Source organism: Lathyrus oleraceus, chromosome 1 (assembly GCF_024323335.1).
Source record: "Lathyrus oleraceus cultivar Zhongwan6 chromosome 1, CAAS_Psat_ZW6_1.0, whole genome shotgun sequence".
In the NCBI taxonomy this organism is placed as follows: Eukaryota; Viridiplantae; Streptophyta; class Magnoliopsida; order Fabales; family Fabaceae; genus Lathyrus; species Lathyrus oleraceus.
Genome location: NC_066579.1, coordinates 360,109,151 through 360,130,593, shown reverse-complemented (window position 1 = coordinate 360,130,593; position 21,443 = coordinate 360,109,151).

The following is a 21,443-nucleotide window of genomic DNA, read 5'->3' as shown; positions in this document are numbered from 1 at the left end:
GATAGCATCATTATGCCATGCGCCGACCTCTGGTCGACTCAAGGGTTTTATGCGCTAACCCGTGAGTTATGCGCCGACCCTTATGGTCGACTCAAACACGCATGCGCTGACCAATCTCCAATTTGGTTGAGTTTTGCGCTGACCCGTGAGCTATGAGTTGACCCTTATGGTCGACTCAAAGTCTCCAAATCTGCAGAAATCTGTGTTTTGTGATTTTCATGCATTTCGTCATGATCACACAATGTCCACATATGTTCTTAAACATTATAATAGATTTAGATAAGCGTAGGAAAGGATATGATGGGTAATGTTTTGCATTTGTTTGTAGACGTGCATGATGGTCTTTTATCATCATCGAAACTTGCGATCGTATGTTGTCTGACGCTTTGTCTTTACATCTTGTACATGCCCATGCACTCGTGCCATCAACATTGCTAATTTTGGACAGTTTTTTAAAGTGTGCAAATATCATTCCATTTGGCTATAAATAGAAGGCCTCTGAGCTCATTTGAACAACACTTTGCGCGACAACTTTTCCCCCCATTGAAACCCTCTCATTCTAAAGGAAAACCTGAGAAATTTCAATTTGAAATTTGAGTTTGAATCTCAACTGTTGGAGATTCAAGAACTCCAGGATCCAAAGCCTTTCAACCTCTCTAGTCACTTCTTGCTAGCTTCTCAAGTGTGATCAGATTGTGTTTGGAGCAAGCCACATCAAGAACTGCATAGCATTAAAGGTAATTTTCAGAAAACTTCATTTCTTCGATTCTCACTCAATTCTACTCAATTGTCTTGGATCTTTAGTTGTCTAAAGTCCTACCAATGTAGGAAAGAAGATTGAGTTCCTTAGAGGTCAAATTCAAGCAACTCAGTTGACACACCTCAAAATTCGACTCCTAATATCTTTCTATATATGTGGAGTTAGTTGAAATTGAGGTCAGATTCGTGCTCTACGCCATTTTTTCTTTCAGATCATGTCCTCATTTTTTATTTTGGTGATGGTTGAAGGTGGACCAGTCCGGTGAGGTCCACCGGAGAAGAAGACCGAAGTTACAGCTCCGGTCGTGTGTTGGCACGTCTTGAACCACATGATCTAGTTGAAATGTTTTAATCTCACGCGTCCATTGTGATTACCATCCCTGCAGCGCGCTGACTCGTGTGTTTGGTGGAATGCGCGTTTTAGGCCACTTGATCTGCCACCTCAATTAATGAGGGAGATCAAGTGGCTCACATTTTTTCACATTTTCTGATTTTTGTTTTATTCCTTTTATTTTCATTAATTCATATTAATTTTAATATTGATCCAAAAAATATGAGAGTTTCACAAAAACATTTTAAATAAAATCCTATTTCATATTTTGAATTAAAATTATTTTTTGGATCATTATTAATATTTTTCATGATTTAATTGATTTTGTGAATATTTTTAATTGTTTAAAAATACTTTTAAATCTCTAAAAACTCTGAAATTTTTTCTCCAAGGTCCTTTGACCTTGATTGACCTATGATAAATCTCATGGCCATTTTTTTGGTGTTTTGATGAGGTTTTAGGAATTTTACAAACCATATTTAATTTAAATGCCTTATTTTAGTTTTTTTAATTTGAATAAATGTCAATTAATTGTGTTGACCAATTGTGATGACTTGTTTGAGTTTGACTCTTATTGTTGGGCCTTGGTCAAGGTTGATTTGACTTTGTCAAGTTAATATCATTGGACTTAGGGGATTGATGGAATGAACATTCCATCTCCCAAAATGAATGAATGATATTAATTTGGTAAAAGTCCTTCTTTGAACAATTTGAGTTTTGATCCATTCCCCTCCCTCTTCATCTCATTCCCCTTCTTGATGCATCCATTTCATCTGGCCTATGATATCTCAAAGTCCTAAGGCTAGTTGATTGAAAAATCAACATAAGTATGGATGAGATTAGGCCACCTCTTTTGCATATTCTTTTTTATGTGTGGTATATTTCATGAGCATAGTCCATTATACTATGTCTCAAACATGCATTAACACCAAAATTATATTGCCCAACCTCAAATAGTTGTGACTTCTACATAAGTCTAATTACGGTTGCTTAACATAGCGCTAAATTTGTGACATAAAAAGGCATAGCATTCTAGTTAGTGAGATTGTAAGTCTCCCCTCTTTCATGGTATTGTGTGGAAACTTGGCCCTTTTTCCTTCCTTTGGAAGATGTCTTGGATCAAGGATCCATGCTTGTGATAAGTGGGTTGAGTGTTCTCCAAAGAATGACTTAAAAATAAAAAAGCAAAAGCAAAACACTACTAACTTCTGACTCATTAATAACTAACTTTCAATTTCAAGCCATTTACTTTAATGTCATTTAATTTTAGCCTTTATTCATTTGCCATTATTCATACCATTCTAATTGTTTATGTTAATGCAATTTTCACTTTGTCCATTTGGACCATATTATGTGATATATCTTGTTTGTGTATACTTTGCTTGTTTGTGTGGTCTTTGACCATTAAATTTACATAATAACAACAAAAACCCTAAAAAAAAATTGTGTGGATTGTTGGCTTGATCTTGGACAAATAGACTTAGATCCTAGGCAACATTCTTATGCTAAAGGACTTGGCCAATGCCAACTTTTTGTGAAACCAAGTGCTTGCAATTTGAAACTTCATCTGATACATCATTCAAGATCCATTTGAGTTTATCTGCAACATGATCATTGTGAAGCTGTTATTTTGAACCTGTGACTTGTGGAGTTCATCTGTTACATGGGCTAATATGAAGAAGATCATGGAGTGACTAAGCTTGGATTTGGCTATATTTATTTGATGCCTTGCTATTCAAGATAATATAAGTGTGCATTTGTGTGTTGCTTGATTCTAAATGTCCAAGGGAATTCTGGGTTTCTATTGACATTCTTGTCTATTGGATTGCTACCCATTGGTCAGATATTTTCAACTCTTAACTTTTAATTTTGTGTATAGGATTAGTCTCTTCATCTTCTCCCCATTTCTTTAATTTTAAAATCTCTCCCTCCCTTTTCAAAATCTTCTTTGATTGAACTTATTTTCTTCTAAACTTTGACCACTTTGTAAAAAGATAGAAACTTTGGCCTTATGCCATGTCATTTTCAAACTTCTTTTATTAAATCAAATTTGTAAATAAACTTAACTATACTTGACTTAAACTTTTAGAAAAGCCAAAAAGAACTAACTCATTCAAGCCATTTTAGGCCTTTGTGCCTTTCAAACTTAATTTTTGTTAAAAACAATCCATCCACTTTGAAATTTGTATCACGAACTACGAGGTTTTGATCCCTCATTTTTATGTTGGTACGTAGGCACAAGTCCGAAGGTCTTGTTAAACACAAAAATATAATTAATGAATTCTTTTCTCATCCCCCCATTCTATTTGTTTGTGAACATCATTTTTGTACCAAATACATATGCACACAAAAAGGGCTCCCTAGGAGTACCTAGGAAACTTTGGGTGCTAACACCTTCCCTCTGTGTAACCAACCCCCTTACCTGTAATCTCTGACATTTTATTAGTTTTGATTTGAAAACTTCTTACTTCTGGGTTTTGTTCATACTTTTTCCCTTTTCCCTTGGAAACAATAAAAGCGCGGTGGCGACTCTTGTTATTTGATGTCTAGCTTATCCATAGCTTGATGGTCATGAATTTACCGCTGCACGTACGGGACTGGACCCACCAACCGTATAACCAATGGAGATACCAATCTCTGGCTCATATTGTTACCGTTGCTACTATCATACTGAATCACCACTCTCTCGGGATTCTTGAACACGAGAACAATCATATTGACATTATCATCTATGTGACGGGATTGAACAATTTGAATCATAGCCTCATCCATCAACCGCTGGATGTCTCTTTTCACAATCTCACAACCTCTTGAATTAACACTGCAGATAGCACAACCTCTTGAATTAACGCTGCAGATAGCACAACCATCATGGTCATGCTCACAATCACTAACCAAGCGAATTTCCTTGTGCATCGTCACCAAGGACCTTCTTATGAAACGTACATCAAATACCTTAAACACCCCAGGGAAGCCGTCTACCATATTGACAGATGAATTTCCATGGGCGGGCAGTGGGTTTGCTTTCACGTTGGGTGCGAGGTCCTCAAAGGACACCATTTTAATTTTCACTAGCTTCTGGACTTCATATTTAAGTGGATAACCGCTCTATATCATGTCCGGGTACTCCTTGATGAAAAGCATAGTGGAGATCTGGTTTGTACCACCATGGAAGTGGTTCAGGTATTTGTAGAGGATTTCTTGGTTGGAGTAGGTTCTTGAGAACCAACTATGGGTAAAGCTCTGCGTATGTCATCGGAATCGGGTCGAAAGAGACCTTCTTCCTCTTAAAATTATGTTGTTGATGATTGTTAGTATTGTTGTTGTAGGTGTTTATTCGTTACTATGGTTGTTGTTGACGTTGTTATTGTTGAACTGGTGTTGACTGACTGGCTGAAAATACAGGAATAAACTTGATGATGATGTTGACCGGATGGTTGACTTTTTCTAATCTGAGGCCTCCTCTTCCTCCCACTGGAAATTGCATTGGTTTCATTATCTTTCTTCTTACCAAAATTTTTATCGTATCTCTTGTTGGACGATACTTCCTCCTTAGACAATTGTCCTTCTCTGACACCTTCTTCTAGCCTCATCCCTATATTTACCATTTTAGTAAAGTCACTGGGGGCACTGGCGATCATCTTCTCATAGTAAAATGAGCTAAGGGTCTTCAGGAAAATCTTGGTCATCTCCTTTTCCTCTAAAGGAGGGTTGATCTGAGTAGCGAGTTCTCTCCACCTCTGTGCATACTCCTTAAACGTCTCTTTGTCCTTATGAGATAGTGATCTTAACTGATCTTGGTCGGGAGCCATATCAACGTTGTACTTGTACTTCTTTACAAATTCTTCCCCCAAGTCATTGAAAGTGCGGATGCTCGCACTATCCAACCCCATATACCATCTTAGTGCAGCGCCGGTCAGACTGTCTTGAAAGTAGTGGATCAACAGATGATCGTTATCTGTTTGGGTATACATTTTGCGGACATACATCACCAAATGACTGAGCGGACATGTGTTCCCTTTGTACTTTTCAAAGTCGGGCACTTTGAACTTCATTGGAATCTTCACATCCGGCACTGGACATAATTCAGTAGCACTCTTTCCAAATAGATCCTTACCTCTTAAAGTCTTCAACTCCTTGCGCGGCTCAAGAAATTGATCTTTCATTTCATCCATTTTCACATACACATTCAGACCCTCCGACGACTCGGAATAATAAATGGTGTCTTCCACACGAGGTAAGGTATGCACGACAGGTGGTGGCACAGACATGACCGGGCTAGATATCGGCATAGAAGCAAAGGTAGGAGCAAAGACTTCAGGCACGAAGTTCGGAGGCATTCCCCATGGGAATCCGGCAGGCATGGCAAGTGCAAAATGAGCAGCAATTGCGGGAACAGTAGAGGTAGCCACCTCTGAAATAACAGTCCTCTGAGGGGGAGAAGTTACTAGTGTTGGAGAAGACTGGCTTTGTGCAGCTAGAACTGACTCCATCATGGCATTCAGGCGGGCGATCTCCTCTTTTAAATCTCTATTCTCTTGTTCGAGATGTTCCATGATTCTGGAGTGATTGGCGCGAGTATTGTATCGATGAGTCAGCTTGGCTGAAGCACAGAAGAAACACTAATGAGACATGTGGCGAAAGAGAAACTTGTTTATGCAAATGATACATGAAACCCAATGCTTGATTGTTTTTATTTTAAAGGAACTTACTATATTATTTGCAAATATATATATATATATATATATATATATATATATATATATATATGATCATAAGAATCTCTTTTATTTATATAATTGAAAGGATTACACTGAGTACAATTTCAGAAACCAAATGAAAAATACAAGAGAAAAGGAGACTAGTCATCCTAAGGATCCCTAACAACAATATCAGAAGATCTGGCTGTAGGCGCGTACTTCCTTCAAATGCATCGGATCTCGGTCTCAAAAGAAGCCTTCATCTGAGTCTTCTCGAGGACAAGCTGGTCAACAATCTTCTTCTAAGCAACAGAAGGCTAAGGCATGCGAGAAGATGAAACCCCTGGCTCTCTCTGTCTCTTTGTCGCTCGGTCTTCAAATAGGTCAATAAGTGCATCTTTGTCCTTAGACTCAAGCTGCAACTCCTCATGCTTTTTGCTCAAAGCATGGAACCGCTCCTCCCACATACCCTTATCTCACTTTATCTTGGCGAGTGCGTCTTCCAACTCCTCTACATCTTGGTTAGGGAGAGTTAATGGCTCAGCCACAACCATAGACATAGGTCTCTCACAAGGATAAGGCATCTTTAATTCCAAATCTCTTTTCTCCACCCAAAGAGTGTAAGCTTCCAAAGCTACACAATTGCACAGACCAAGCTCGGATCTTCCTTTCCTATGCACATTATGCCAAGCATGCACAATCTTCTGCTTCAAATGTTGGGGATCTTTACCCTCTTGATAGAAAAGACCTTCTAACAACATATTATTAGGTTTGTCTCTCAAGGGGAACCCAAGTTGATGACGAGCCAAAGCAGGGTTATAGTTAATTCCTCCTTGTGTACCAATGAGAGGCACATTAGAGAATTCACCACAACTGTCAATAATCTCCAAACTACTCAAAGAAGGATTATACCAAACTATATCATCATTAGTGAGAGACATAAGTCTCTGAGACCACCGTAGACATTGTTTGTTCTCCACAAAAGCAGATGTCTGAGGCAAGTGCGAAATAAACCACTTGTACATAAGAGGAAATAACAATGGTTCCACCACCCTTAAAATTCCTTAGATGCAAAGAGAAGTACATATCACCCAACAAAGTAGGCACAGGATTCTCAATCAAGAAAATTATAATGGCGTTAACATCAACAAAACCGTCAATGTTAGGGAACAAAGTTAATCCATAAATGAGCAACAGAAAGATAGCTTCAAAAGCATTCACACTACCGGCTTGAGTAAAAGCAGTAGCTTCCTTGATGAGGAAATCAGATGGCAATCCAAACACTCCTCCTTTCTTCATCCAACGAGCCTCTATCTCAGACTTCTTCAGGCGAAGAGCTTCAGCTATAAGATGAGATCTTGGAATCTCTTCCAATCCACTAAATGGCACTTTGCTAGAAACAGATATTCCCAAGAGATGGGCATACACCTCTAACGTAGGCACAAACTGATAATCCGGAAAAGTGAAGCAACGGTAGAGAGGGTCATAAAACTGAACCAACATACTTAGAAGTCCTTCAACCACATCAGTAGACAAAATAGACAAAAGCTTCCCATGACCATCAACCCATAATATTCTCAAGAGAAACTCGTCTAAGTGTAGTATCACGTAACAACTATTATCAAGTCTACACTTAGACAGTTTCCACACTACGTTCTAAATAGGCCAAGAGGGGGTAAATGTTCTACGGTCCTCAGCTTCTCGGACCCCAAATTAGAGATAGTAATGCCTAACCATAAATACTTGTGTGACATTTCCAAATCCAAAAGGGTCTCTACTGAGCGGATGGGTATCAATCCAACTTGTTAAGGACTACTGCACATAAGTCGAACATGACTATACCATCCTCCTATCTTAATTGCACACAAGTTCGGGTTAGAACTTATCTCACCACTCAGAGATCACCAAGCACAACAAGCAGATTATATCATACAAACAAATATATACACACATAAATTATATACAATTATATACACACAAAAAAGTAGGCTAAACCCACTGGAGACTACTCCCCAGCAGAGTCGCCACTTAATTTCTGTAGCGGTAAATTCATGATCATCAAGTTATGTATAAGCTAGACATCAAATAACAAGAGTCGCCACCGCGCTTTTATTGTTTCCAAGGGAAAGGGGAAAAGTACGAACAAAACCCAAAAGTAAGAAGTTTTCAAATCAAAACTAATAAAATGCCAGAGATTACAGGTAAGGGGGTTGGTTACACAGAGGGAAGGTGTTAGCACCCAAAGTGTCCTAGGTAATCCTAGGGAGCCCTTTTTTGTGTGCATATGTATTTTGTACAAAATGATGTTTGCAAGCAAATAGAATGGGGGATGATAAAAGAATTCATTAATTATATTTTTGTGTTTGACAAGACATTCAGACTTATGCCTACGTACCAACATAAAAATGAGGGATCAAAACCTCGTAGTTCGTGGTATAAATTTCAAAGTGGACACATTGATTTTAACAAAATTTAAGTTTGAAAGGCACAAAGGCCTAAAAATGTTTTGAATGAGTTAGTTCTTTTTGGCTTTTGAAAATTTTAAGTCAAGTATGGTTAAGTCTATTTACAAGTTTGATTAAGAAAATGAGTTTGAAAATGCAATGGCATAAGACCAAAGTTTCTAGTTTGCAATATGGTCAAAGTTTAGAAATCAACAAACACAAGCAATGGAGATTTTTGAAAGGAGGGAGAGATTTTGAAATTAAAGAAATGGGGAGGAGATGAAGAGACTAATCCTAAGCATAAATTTAAAAGTTAAGAGTTGAAAAGATCTGACCAATGGGCTGCAATCCAATACACAAGAATGTCATATAGAAACCTAAATTCCCTTGGACTTTAGAATCAAGCAACAAACAATGCACAATATATCAACTTGAGAAGCAAGACATCAAATAAAGATGGCCACATCCAAGCTTAGCAACTCCATGATCTTCTTCAAATTTGCCCATGTAGCAGATGATTTTCACAATACATAAGTCACAGGTTCAAAGTAACAGCTTCACAATGATCATGTTGCAAATGAACTGAAGTGGATCTTCAATGATGTATCAGATGAAGTCTCAAATCACAAGCACTTGATTACATGAAAGTTGGCATTGGCCAAGTCCTTTGCATAGGGAGTGTTGCCTAAATTCTAAGTCTAATTGTCTCAGATCAAACCAACAGTCCACACAAGATATTTTTTAAGGTATTTGTTCTAAGTCAAAGACCACACAAACAAACACAAACAAAATATATCACAAAATATGGTCCAAGTGGACAAAGTGAAAATGACATTAACATAAACAATTAGAATGGTATGAATAATGGCAAATGAATAAGGCTTAAAAAATAAAGTGCATTAAAGTCAATGACTTGAAATTAAATGTTAGTATTGCTTTTGCTTTTTTGTTTAAGTCATTATTTGGAGAACACTCAACCCATTTATCACAAGCATGGATCCTTGAACCAAGACATCTTCCAAAGGAAGGAAAAAGGCCAAGTTTCCACATAATACCATGAAAGAGGGGAGACTTACAATCTCACTAACTAGAATGCTATGCCTTTTGTGTCAAAATTTAGCATTATATTAAGCAATCGTAATTGGACTTATGTAGAAGTCACAACTATTTGAGGTCGGACAATAGAATTTTGGTGTTAGTACATGTTAGAGGCATAGTATAATGGACTATGCTCATGAAACATACCACACACAAAAGAATATGCAAAAGTGGTGGCCTAATCTCATCCATACTCATGTTGATTTTGCAATCAACTAGCCTTAGGATATAGAGGTATCATAGGACCATGACATGAATGCATAAAGAAGGGGAATGAGATGAAGAGGAAGGGGAATGGATCAAACTCAAATTGGACAAGGGAGGACTTTTACCCAATTAAGATCATTCATTCATTTTGGGAGATGGAATGTACATTCCATCAATCCCCTAAATCCAATGATCTTAACCTAGCAAAGTCAAATCAACCTTGACCAAGACCCAACAACACAAGTCAAACTTACACAAATCAATGAATATGGCTCAACACAATTATTTGGCATTTATCCAATTAAAAATACTAAAAATAATGCATTAATTTAAATATGGTTGGTCAATTTCCTAAAACCTCATCAAAACACCAAAGAAATGGCCATGAGATTTATCATAGGTCAAACAAGGTCAAAGGACCTTGGAGAAAAAATTTCAGAATTTTTGGAAACTTAAAAGTATTTTTAAACAATTAAAAATAATCACAAAAATCAATTAAATCGTGAAAAATATTAATAATGATCCAAAAAATAATTTTAATTCAAAATATGAAAGAGGATTTTATTTAAATTTTTTTGGTGGAACTCTCATATTTTTTGGATCAATATTAAAATTAATATGAATTAATGAAAATCAAAGGAATAAAATGAAAATCAGAAAATACAAAAAAACGTGGATCACTTTATCTCCCTCATTAAATGAGGTGGCAGATTAAGTGGATACAAACGTGCGTTCCATGATGGGACTTAGTCAGCACGCCACACAAGTGGTAATCAAAATCAACGCCTATGATTAAAACATTTTAAATGAAATCAATGGCTCTGAACTATGTCACATCACTACCGGAGCCAAAGGCCGGTCACCTTCTTAGGCGAACCTCGTCGGACTGGTTTAATCATCACCATGATTAAAATGAAAAAGGAGGACATGATCTGAAAGAAAAAATGGCGTAGAGCACGAATTTGACCTCAATTTTAACTAACTCCAAATATATAGAAAGATATGAGAAGTTGAATTTTGAGGTGTGTCAACTGAGTTGCTTCGATTTGACCTCAAAGCAACTCAATATTCTTGCCTACATTGGTAGGACTTTAGACAACCAAATATCCAAGAGAATTGATGAGAATTGAGTGAGAATCGAAGAGAAGAAAAAAATCTGGAAAATACCTTCAATGTTGTGCAGAACTTGATCTCTTTTGCTTCAATTCTTGTTTGATCTTGCTCCAATAGCTTGCAGAAGTGGATTAGGATTGGTATAAAGCTTTGGATCCTGGAGTTTTGGAATCTCCAAATAGTGAGATTCAAACTCAATTTTCAAGTGAAAATTATCAACTTTTCCTTTGAATTGTGAGGGTTTGAAGAGTGGAGGCAAAGCTGGCGCGCAAAGGTCCTCTGAACTATGTGTTCCAAATCCGCTTATGCGCCAACTATTAGAATTTCTGAAAGATGTTCAATATTGTTATTGCAATGATCTTTCTGCTTCTGTGATGATTCACTCATCAGAAGCTTCTGAGGAGACCTATGTTGCTACTACAACGTTCTCTTAATCCATGCTTATGGACGTGACTCTGATCACCAAACTTCTGAAGAATGGCAAGCTTCTGAAGTTGTGTTATGTAGATGAATATTATGAAGATCTCAAGCCAGACGATTAAAGTTATCAAGCTTCTGACTGAAGATTCTGAAGATCTCAAGCCAGACTACTGACGCTGTCAAGGTTTTGACCAAAGATTCTGAGGATTATGAATCCAGATTTATGTTTCTTCATTTCATGCTTCATCGACTTTTATCAGAAGCCAATGAATTTGAAGATAAGATCAAAATGGAAACATGGTCAAATAGTACATAGTACAAATCGAACATCATTTCCACTACCTAATTTCGTGGGCAAGGAAAGTACTATACATCACACCTGTCACTGATTTCGTGGGCGAAGGACAGTACGCAGTATCATTCCTTTCCCATCAAACAGTGGACAACCACTTAAATGAGCTTTCTCCATTTTACCCTCCAACTGTCTTATAATTATGCTATATATGTAAGACTTGGAGACTTGAAGAAAAATGTTAGTGACACAAATATTTTGACAAGTCTATTTACTTGTGAAAAGCTATCATTCTTTTGTACACATTTTTTCTTTAAGTGTTTGTTATTCATTTGTGTAAAATCTGCTTGTGTAGAAGCATCTTGTAACACACAAAATATCATTCAAATTATTTGTTTGATTCCTTAAGGAGGTTATCCTTGAGAAGGCAAAGAAGGTTATTCTTTATGAGTCCTTAAAGAGACTAGGGTATAGTTGGATCCTTGAGAAGACAAAGAAGGTTATTCTTTGTGTTTATTGTAATATGTTGATTATAGTGGATTAAGTCTTTGTGTATAAGGCAAAATCACCTTGACGGGTGGACTGGATTAACTTTGAGTTTCAAGCGAACCAAGATAAAAATACTTGTGTTTTTATCTATTTGTTATTAACTTGTTAGTGGTGTTCTTGTTTTGGAAAAAGCTTTTGCTTGTAAAACCCAATTCAAACCCCTCATTTCTTGTGTTTTTCACATCTTCAATTGGCATCAGAGCTCCGGTTCTGATTATGATAAAAGTTCTATCAACATCTCATCGTGTTCAGTACCGATCCAATTTGTGATAGAAATAATAGTCGTTGCTAACGTTGTTAATTATTGCTAATTAGTAGCATGTCATCAACATAAAGACAAAGAAATATTATAGTGGTTTTTCACACCTTTGTGTATAAACACTTGTCACAAGAATTAGGAATAAATCCATTTGAGAGTATCACATAATCAAATTTTTGATGCCATTGTTTTGGTGTTTGTTTTAGGCCATATAAGGATTTGACAAGCTTACACACCTTTAGTTCATTTCCAAGAAGCACGTAGCCTTCTGGTTGTTCCATGTAGATTTCCTCATCAAGATCTCCATTTAGGAATGTTGTTTTAACATACATCTGATCAACTATAAGGTCATTTAAAGAGGCTAAGGCAAACAACAATCTAATTATGGTTGTCCTTGTTGCCAGTGCATATGTGTCAAAGTAATATATACCATTTTTTTGTCTAAATCCTTTTGCCATTAATCTGGCCTTATAAGTGTTTAAGGTACCATCACTATGATATTTCCTTTTAAACACCCATTTGCATCCAATGGGCCTTGATCCCTTTGACAAGTCAACAAGTTCCCAAGTGTGGTTTGACACAATTGAATCCATTTCATCTTGGATAACGTCCTTCCAAAAAGAGGAGTCCCTTGAAGTTATTGCTTCGTTATAAGTTTTAGGATCATCCTCTAATTGAAGAATGGCCGAAATACTTTGCACAAAATTCTTACAATTTCCTTCAACTAGATAAAAGGAAATAAATTGAGGATCAATTTCGTCTAGTCCTAGATTATTTGCTTTCCATACTCTCTTGCTTATCCTAGGCTCGAGTTGTGATTCAATGATTCGAGAAGTTCCTTCAGGTTGTATTTTTACATTCTAAGAGGAATCCTTTTCACAAGATTCTTTATTTGCGACCGACTCTGATTCTTTATCCTTGATGATAAGATTTTCAAAAAATTCTACATCCCGGGATTCTTTAATTACATTAGTCTCTAAATTTAAGAGTCTATATGCTTTACTATTTTATGCACATCCTACAAAAGCACATCTTATCCCTCGAGGACCCAACTTGGTTCTTTTAGGATCCATGTTTTTGTAGTAAGCCACAGCCCCACACACTTTAAAGTAACCAATATTTGGTGCTCTGCCTTTCCATGCCTCATATGGAGAAATACCGATTTTCTTTAAAGGATTTCTATAAATTATATGGCAAGCGGATAGTAAGGCCTCGCCCCATAAATTGAGGGGTAATTCAGAATGCATCAATATGGAATTCATCATCTCTTGATATGTTCGATTCTTTCTTTCGGCCATGCCATTTTGTTGAGGTGTGCGAGGTGCCAAACATTCATGTATTATGCTGTGTTCTTTCTAGAATGCATCAAATTCAGTAGAAAAGTATTAACCGCCCCTATCACTTCTAAGGACTTTTATACTTCTAATTAATTGATTTTCCACTTCTACTTTATAAATCTTAAAGGCATCAAAAGCATCATCTTTATGCTTTAAGATATATACATGTGTGTATCTAGAAGAATCATCGGTGAACATTATAAAATATCTATTTCCCCCACGGGTTAACATGTCATTAAATTCGCACAAATCTGAATGTACAAGATCAAGTAGATTTGTATTTCTTTCAACACCTTTGAAAGGTTTCTTAATCATCTTTGATTTAACACATAATTCACATTTTTTGAAATAATTTAGATTACATCAAATCAATCCAAATTTAATTAGTCTATTCATAGAACTAATACTGGAATGTGCTAATTTATTGTTCCATAAATAAACAGATTCAAGCATGTAAGCGGAATTAGAAATTTCATTAATAATATTGTCGATAGTACATAGTTTGATCATTCCCTCAACAGAATATCCTTTTCCAACAAATACATCATTACAGGCCAATATAATTTTTCCCGATTCATAAACAGATTTAATACCCGATTTCCCCAATAAATTCCCACTAACAAGATTCCTATTCATGCAGGGACATGAAGCGCATTGAAAAGAGTGACTTTCTTTCCGAAAGTGAAGTTGAGTTCGACCGATCCGGTTCCAACAACTTTAGATCGTACTTCATTTCCCATCTATACTTCTTGTCCATCATTTGTCTCATAATAGGTTTTGAAAGCAACCTTGTCATAAGAGACATGGACTGTAGCAAATGTATCATACCACCAACCTTGAACTTTGCCTTTGATTGCCATAATTTTGCTCACTGTAGAAATTATGTCATCATTTGCATGAACTGCATTGATATTTTTTTTGACTTGTTGTGCCTGCAATCTCTATCATAATGTCAAGGTTTTCCACAAATAAAAGATCCACTTTTGGGACCCTTATGACCGTCAGAATTCTTGAACTTGTTATGTTCCTTTTTTGGTCCAAGATGACTCTTCATGCCATCATGTTTCTTCTTTCCTTTGGTGGTCATGGCATTGGCTTTTGAAATACCCACAAATTTTGATTTCTCTCTCTCCTTCGATTCCTCCTCGATTCGAAGATGTTTCTGAATTTTCTCCAAAGAGAAGTCATTAGAACTGTGCAACAATTTCTTTCTGTAGCTTTTCCATGAAGGTGGAAATTTTGCAGTGATTGCACCGACCCTAAAAGTCTCAGGGATGTATATTTTCACCGCTTTTATTTTATCCACGAGGACTTGCAACTCATGCCCTTGGGGGAAAATGAGGTTGCAGTCTATAAATTTAAATCAAAATATTTAGAAATTAAAAACTTCTTCGTACCTTTCTCTTCGGTCTTGAATTTGAACTCGAGTGCTTTCCAGATTGTTGTTGCATACGGAATATCCTTATAGAGGTCGTAGAGACGATTAGATAGCATATTAAAAATATGTCCACGACATAGAAGTTCGTTGACAAGATCCTGATTCATAACTTTAATGCTTGAAACTACAGCGTCGGAAGCCATTGTGTAAATACTTTTAAGACTATTAGATATTTCGGTAAGATTAAATGGATCCAAGTCTGAATCGTGAATGAGATTACTTTCAACAAACGAAACATCCATTTTTCGGACCCTTATGATCGCCCGAATTCTTGAACTTGTTATGTTCCTTTTTTGGTCCAAGATGACTTTTCATGTCATCATGTTTCTTCTTTCCTTTGGTGGTCATGGCATTGGCTTTAGAAAGACCCACAGATTTTGATTTCTCTCTCTCCTTCGATTCCTCCTCGATTCGAAGATGTTTATGGATTTTCTCCAAAGAGAAGTCCTCAGAACTGTGCAACAATTTCTTTCTGTAGCCTTTCCATGAAGGTGACAATTTTGCAGTGATTGCACCGACTTTAAAAGTATCAGGGATGTCTATTTTCACCGCTTTTATTTTATTCACGAGAACTTGCAACTCATGCACTTGGGGAAGAATGAGCTTGCAGTCTATAAATTTAAAATCAAAATATTTAGAAATTAAAAACTTCTTCAAACCTTTCTCTTCGGCCTTGAATTTGAACTCGAATGCTTTCCAGATTGTTGTTGTAAACGGATTATCCGTATAGAGGTTGTATAGACGATTATATAGCGTATTTAGAATATGTCCACAACATAGCAGTTCGTTGACAAGATCCTGATTCATAACTTTGATGCTTGAAACTGCAGCGTCGGAAGTCATTGTGTAAATACTTTTAAGACTATTAGATATTTTGGTAAGATTAAATGGATCCAGATCTGAATCGTGAATGCAGTCACTTTCAAGTGCCGCCTACAAGCCGCCACTAGCGCCTCTACGCCTACACCCTCGGACCCTGTCCCGGAGTCGGAGCTGGTGTTGTTGGTGACTACACCGGCAAGGGGGTGTTTGGATGTGACATATGGCATAATGCTTGGGACCACCACATATGTCCATGTGGCACCTTATCCTCTTTGGCTCTTTTGGTCAGATTAATGTTTCAAGGTCTTTATAAATGCTTTTAAAGTTAACTCCACTTTTTATGCGAGACTATTTGCAATGCATTTATTGTCATTAATTCAATTGTCCATTTTTGTCATATTGGAACATACACATGATAATTATTGTTCATAATTTCCAATAGAGTGAAGTTTCATGGAGAGAAAAAAAAGTTAATTTGGTTGAAGATTAATTGAAAAGGGGAGAGATCTGATAAAAAAGGAGTTACCTTGGGTTTAGGAGAAAAATATGCGAAGTTGAAGTTTTAACAACGTTAATTGACAATTTATAACCAAGAGAACATTGATTTCCAAAGTAAAAAGAACAAAAACAAAAACATTCATTTTTTTCCTTCCGTTATTTTTCGTTTCACAAAATTATGGAGAACCGTTTTAATATCTTGTACTTTTTAATTCTTAACATGACAAGCCATGTTTATATTGTTATGAATTTTCCCTTTTTAAAATAGAGTTTTATGTGTTAAACTAATTTCTATTTCCAATGCTCCAAGTCCAACCCCATTAATGTAAAAACTACAAGATCTATCATAAATTTAAAACACAATACTAATATTTCACAAGATCATCATTGTTGGAGTGAATGGCTTAAAGAACAACACCACAAGTTCAAAGAGTTCTTTACTCTATTAAAACATGGTTGGTCAAAAACATAGAAGACATACCTACGATATAAAATATCTGTCATGGTTATGTAATGTATTCTTTAAGGTATGGTGAAAAAGATGAAGATGATTATTAAAATCTGTAAAATATTTTGTGATTGATTTTTGTGTCGTAAATCGATTACAAAGTTGGTTTAAGTTACATGATATTTCACGCCAATATCACGTAGCCTTATTGATTAACTTTGATTAATAAAATTGATGAAAAATATTAATTTGATTTAATTTACAAAATTAAGGGATCAAAATAATATTTTAAAAGTTAAGTGATTAAATTGAATTCTGAGTCAAAGATAAAGAACGAAAAAGAGTATTTAACGAAATATAATTATACATAGTTATTTTGCAATGTTATATGCATTAAAAAAATACAAAACATAAATTAATATTAGTTAAAATAAATATATAATATTATTGGAAATTTCAAATAAATTATATAACATGTTATATTATTTATTTATTTCAAATAATATTACCCATATCGTGTACCGAAAAAAATTACATATATCTATAAATAGTTCAAATATTATTATTTAGTTTTTAAAATAATATTACATATATTTATTATAAATTTTAAATAATATACAAAAAATTGAACTTAGAGAGGGTAATATTCTATCACTAATACAATAAAATTATATCACAAAACATTTTAATGATGGATTTAGCGACGTATCAATATCTATACTGAATTTCAATATAGCAAACTATTTGTAAGGAACTTTAAATTTCGTCAATAACTAGTAACTAACTATAAAATTCTGTCACAAAAATTTAAAATGAAACCCGTCAATAATTATTGATGGATTTATAAATAACTCATAATTATGATTATGAATGATTTGATAACATTTATATTCCGTAGTAATTAGTGAAGACTAATCAATAAATACTTGAACTTTTATGAAGGATTAATTTCATCACTAAATCAAATGACAAGGATTTAGTGACGTTTAGTGACAAGGATTCCGTCACTAATTAGTGAAGAATAATATATGCTCATTCTTTATGACGAAATTTTTCCGTCAATCAATTACTTGCTAATAATTTAGTAATTTTTATATTTTGACACTAATAAATGAAAACCTACATATGATGTTGTGTAAGTTCTTTTAGTTTTTTCAATAAAGACCTATTCTTTAGGCTAGAGCAGATCAATTTCTATTTTGCTATTTTCTTGCTATTAGTGGAGTTAGTGGAGCTAGTTGAGTCATGTCCTTTATTTTAGGATTTGCAGTTGTTTACAGTTTTTATGTATTCCTTATAAAAAGGCATTGGAACCTATGAATAAAGTGATCATTCTGGTGCATTTGCAATTCAATTGAAACACTTACAGTTTACAATTGGTATCAGAGCCAAAGCAAAGCAAAGTGATCCAAGAGAGAGAAGATGAGCGACGACAAAACAGTCACCAAGATTCCACAGTTTGATGGTCACTATGATCATTGGAGTGAACTGATGGAAAACCTCTTGCGTGCCAAGGGTGTGTGGAGTCTAGTACAAGAGGGTTACACCGAACCGGCGGAGGGAACCGAATCGACTACAGCGCAGAAGAAGACTCTAGAGGATCTCAAGATGAAGGACTGTCAAGTGAAGCACTACCTGTTCCAGGCAATTGACTGGGTTGTGTTTGAACAAATCTTGGATCGCAAAACATCCAAGATCATTTGGGATTCGATGAAGAGAAAGTTTGGAGGCAACGAAAGGGTGAAGCGGTCCCTTCTTCAAACCCTAAGAAGAGATTTTGAGCTTCTTGCAATGAAGAATGAAGAGAGCATCGATGATTACTTTGGAAGAGTAATGTCTGTCTCCAACAAGATGAGAAGCAACGGAGAAGACATGTCAGATTCGAAGATTGTTGAGAAAATACTTCGGACTTTGACTAACAAGTTCACATATGTGGTGGTGTCCATTGAGGAGTCAAAAGACATAGAAGAGATGACGATTGACGAACTTCAGAGCTCTCTGTCCGTACATGAAAAGAAATTTAAGAAGGTCAGTCATGAAGAAGATGATCAAGCTCTCAATGTCAGAGGCAGAGGTAGAGGATCATACAGAGGTCGAGGCAGGGGCAGAGGACGCTCATTCAACAAAGCAACAATCGAGTGTTACAACTGCCACAAACTTGGACATTTCCAATATGAATGTCCAAATGGGAACAATGGAGCACATTTTGCAGAGATCGAAGAAGAGGATGAAGTTCTTCTCATGGCATATGTGGAACTTCAAGGTACTAGAAGAGGAGATGTGTGGTTCGTGGACTCTGGATGTTCAAACCATATGTGTGTAGAAAGAGACATGTTCTCAAGCTTGGACACTAGCTTCACACATAATGTCAAGCTTGGGAACAATCACAAACTGATGGTTGGTGGGAAAGGAGTGGTGAAGATAATGCTTAAGGGAATAAGTTATGTGGTCAACGATGTGAATTATATTCCGGAATTGAAGAACAACCTGCTGAGTGTTAGGCAACTTCAAGAAAGGGGTTTAGACGTGTTATTCAAAGGAGGAGATCGAAAAACATGCAGCATCTTTCATCCCTCGAGAGGAAAAATTGCAGAATCTGTTATGAGTGCTAATAGGATGTTTATCCTACTGGGTGAATCAAATGACAAAACAGAGAAGGAGAGATGCCTGCAGGTTGATATCTCAGACAAGACAGAGTTGTGGCATCATCGATATGGGCATCTCAGCTACAAGGGACTTCACACATTATGCAGTAAAGAGATGGTTGTAGGTTTACCTAAAATTGGAGATATGAAAACCACCTGTGAGACGTGTGTCAAAGGGAAACACCACCGTGTTCCATTTCCAAAACAGAGCAAGTGGAGAGCCACTGAAAGATTGCAGCTTATCCACTCTGATCTCTGTGGCCCGATCAATCCACCATCAAACAGTCAAATAAGGTACTTGATAAGCTTTATTGACGATTTCTCGAGAAAGACATGGATATATTTTGTGCTAGAAAAATCAGAAGCATTTCATCAGTTCAAGACATTCAAAGCGTTTGTGGAGAAGCAAACTGGATTGTTCATCAAATGTCTAAGAACGGATAGAGGAGGAGAATACAACTCAAATGAGTTCAAGGAATTCTGTAGAGAGCATGGAATCAAAAGACAGCTGACCACCGCCTTCACGCCACAACAAAATGGCGTTGCTGAATGCAAAAACCGCACAATCATGAACATGGTAAGAGCAACGTTATTAGAGAAAGAGGTACCAAAATCTTTCTGGCCAGATGTTGTACAATGGGTGAATCACGTTCTTAACAGATCTCCTACACTCATTGTAAAAGATATGACTCCGGAAGAGGCATGGAGTGGAAGAAAGCCATCAGTCGAACACTTTAGGGTTTTTGGATGTATCGGATATGTTCATATCCCTGATGTTAAAAGAAGCAAGCTCGATGACAAAAGCGTAAAGTGTGTCCTATTAGGTTTCAACAGCAAATCCAAGGCCTTTAAGATGTTTGATCCAGTGGAGAAAAAGGTTCACATCAGCCGAGATGTGATATTTGAGGAAGATAAGAAGTGGAACTGGGAAGATGTTGGTTATTCTGGTGAAGAAAGTATTAAACTTGAGTGGGAGAATGATTATGAAGATGTTGAGAATGCAGAGGAGGCGGAAGAAGCGGAAGAAGACATTGATGTCGTTCCTTCACCAAACGATTCACCAACTGTAGAAACGATAGCAACGACGGGCAGGGTGAGAAAACCACCAATCTGGTCTGCAGATTATGTCACAGGAGAAGGGCTATCAGATACAGAGGAAGAAGCAAACATGGCTAGAGTCGAGATTGAAAACCTAGCTTTCATGGTCATATCAGATCCGACCAGTTTTCAAGAAGCATCAGGACATCAGAAATGGAAACAAGCGATGGATGTTGAGATACAATCCATCGAACGGAACCACACGTGGTCGCTGACTGCACTGCCCATTGGAGCCAAGGCTATTGGGGTTAAGTGGATTTACAAGACCAAATTAAATGAACTGGGAGAGGTAGATAAGTTCAAAGCTAGGCTGGTTGTAAAAGGGTATGCTCAAGAGTACGGAGTAGATTACACAGAGGTATTCACACTGGTGGCTCGAATGGACACAATAAGGATGATCGTTGCTGTAGCAGCACAAAGAGGATGGGGAATCTATCAACTCGATGTCAAATCTGCTTTTCTGCATGGTGAGTTAAAGGAAGATGTATTTCTAGAGCAACCACAAGGCTATGAAGTAGCAGGGAAGAAGGACATGGTTTATAATCTACATAAGGCTCTTTATGGACTAAAACAAGCACCTAGAGCTTGGTTCAATCGCATTGAGGCTTATTTCGTCAAGGAAGGGTTTGTAAGCAGCTCTAGTGAACAAACATTATTCATCAAACAAAAGGGAGGTAAAATCTTAATTGTGAGCATTTATGTTGATGATCTATTGTTCACTAGTAATGATGAGGAGTTGCTGGATGAGTTCAAACGCTCCATGAAGGATGAATTCGACATGACTGATTTGGGGAAGATGAGATATTTTCTTGGCATTGAAATGATGCAGAAGGCTGATGGCATCTTTATATGTCAAAGAAAATATGCTGCTGAGTTGATCGAGAGGTTTGGGATGCAAAATTACAACTCCGTTTGTAATCCGATAGTTCCTGGACAGAAGGTTGGCCGAGATGAAGCTGGTGTGAAGGTCGACTCAACGCTATAT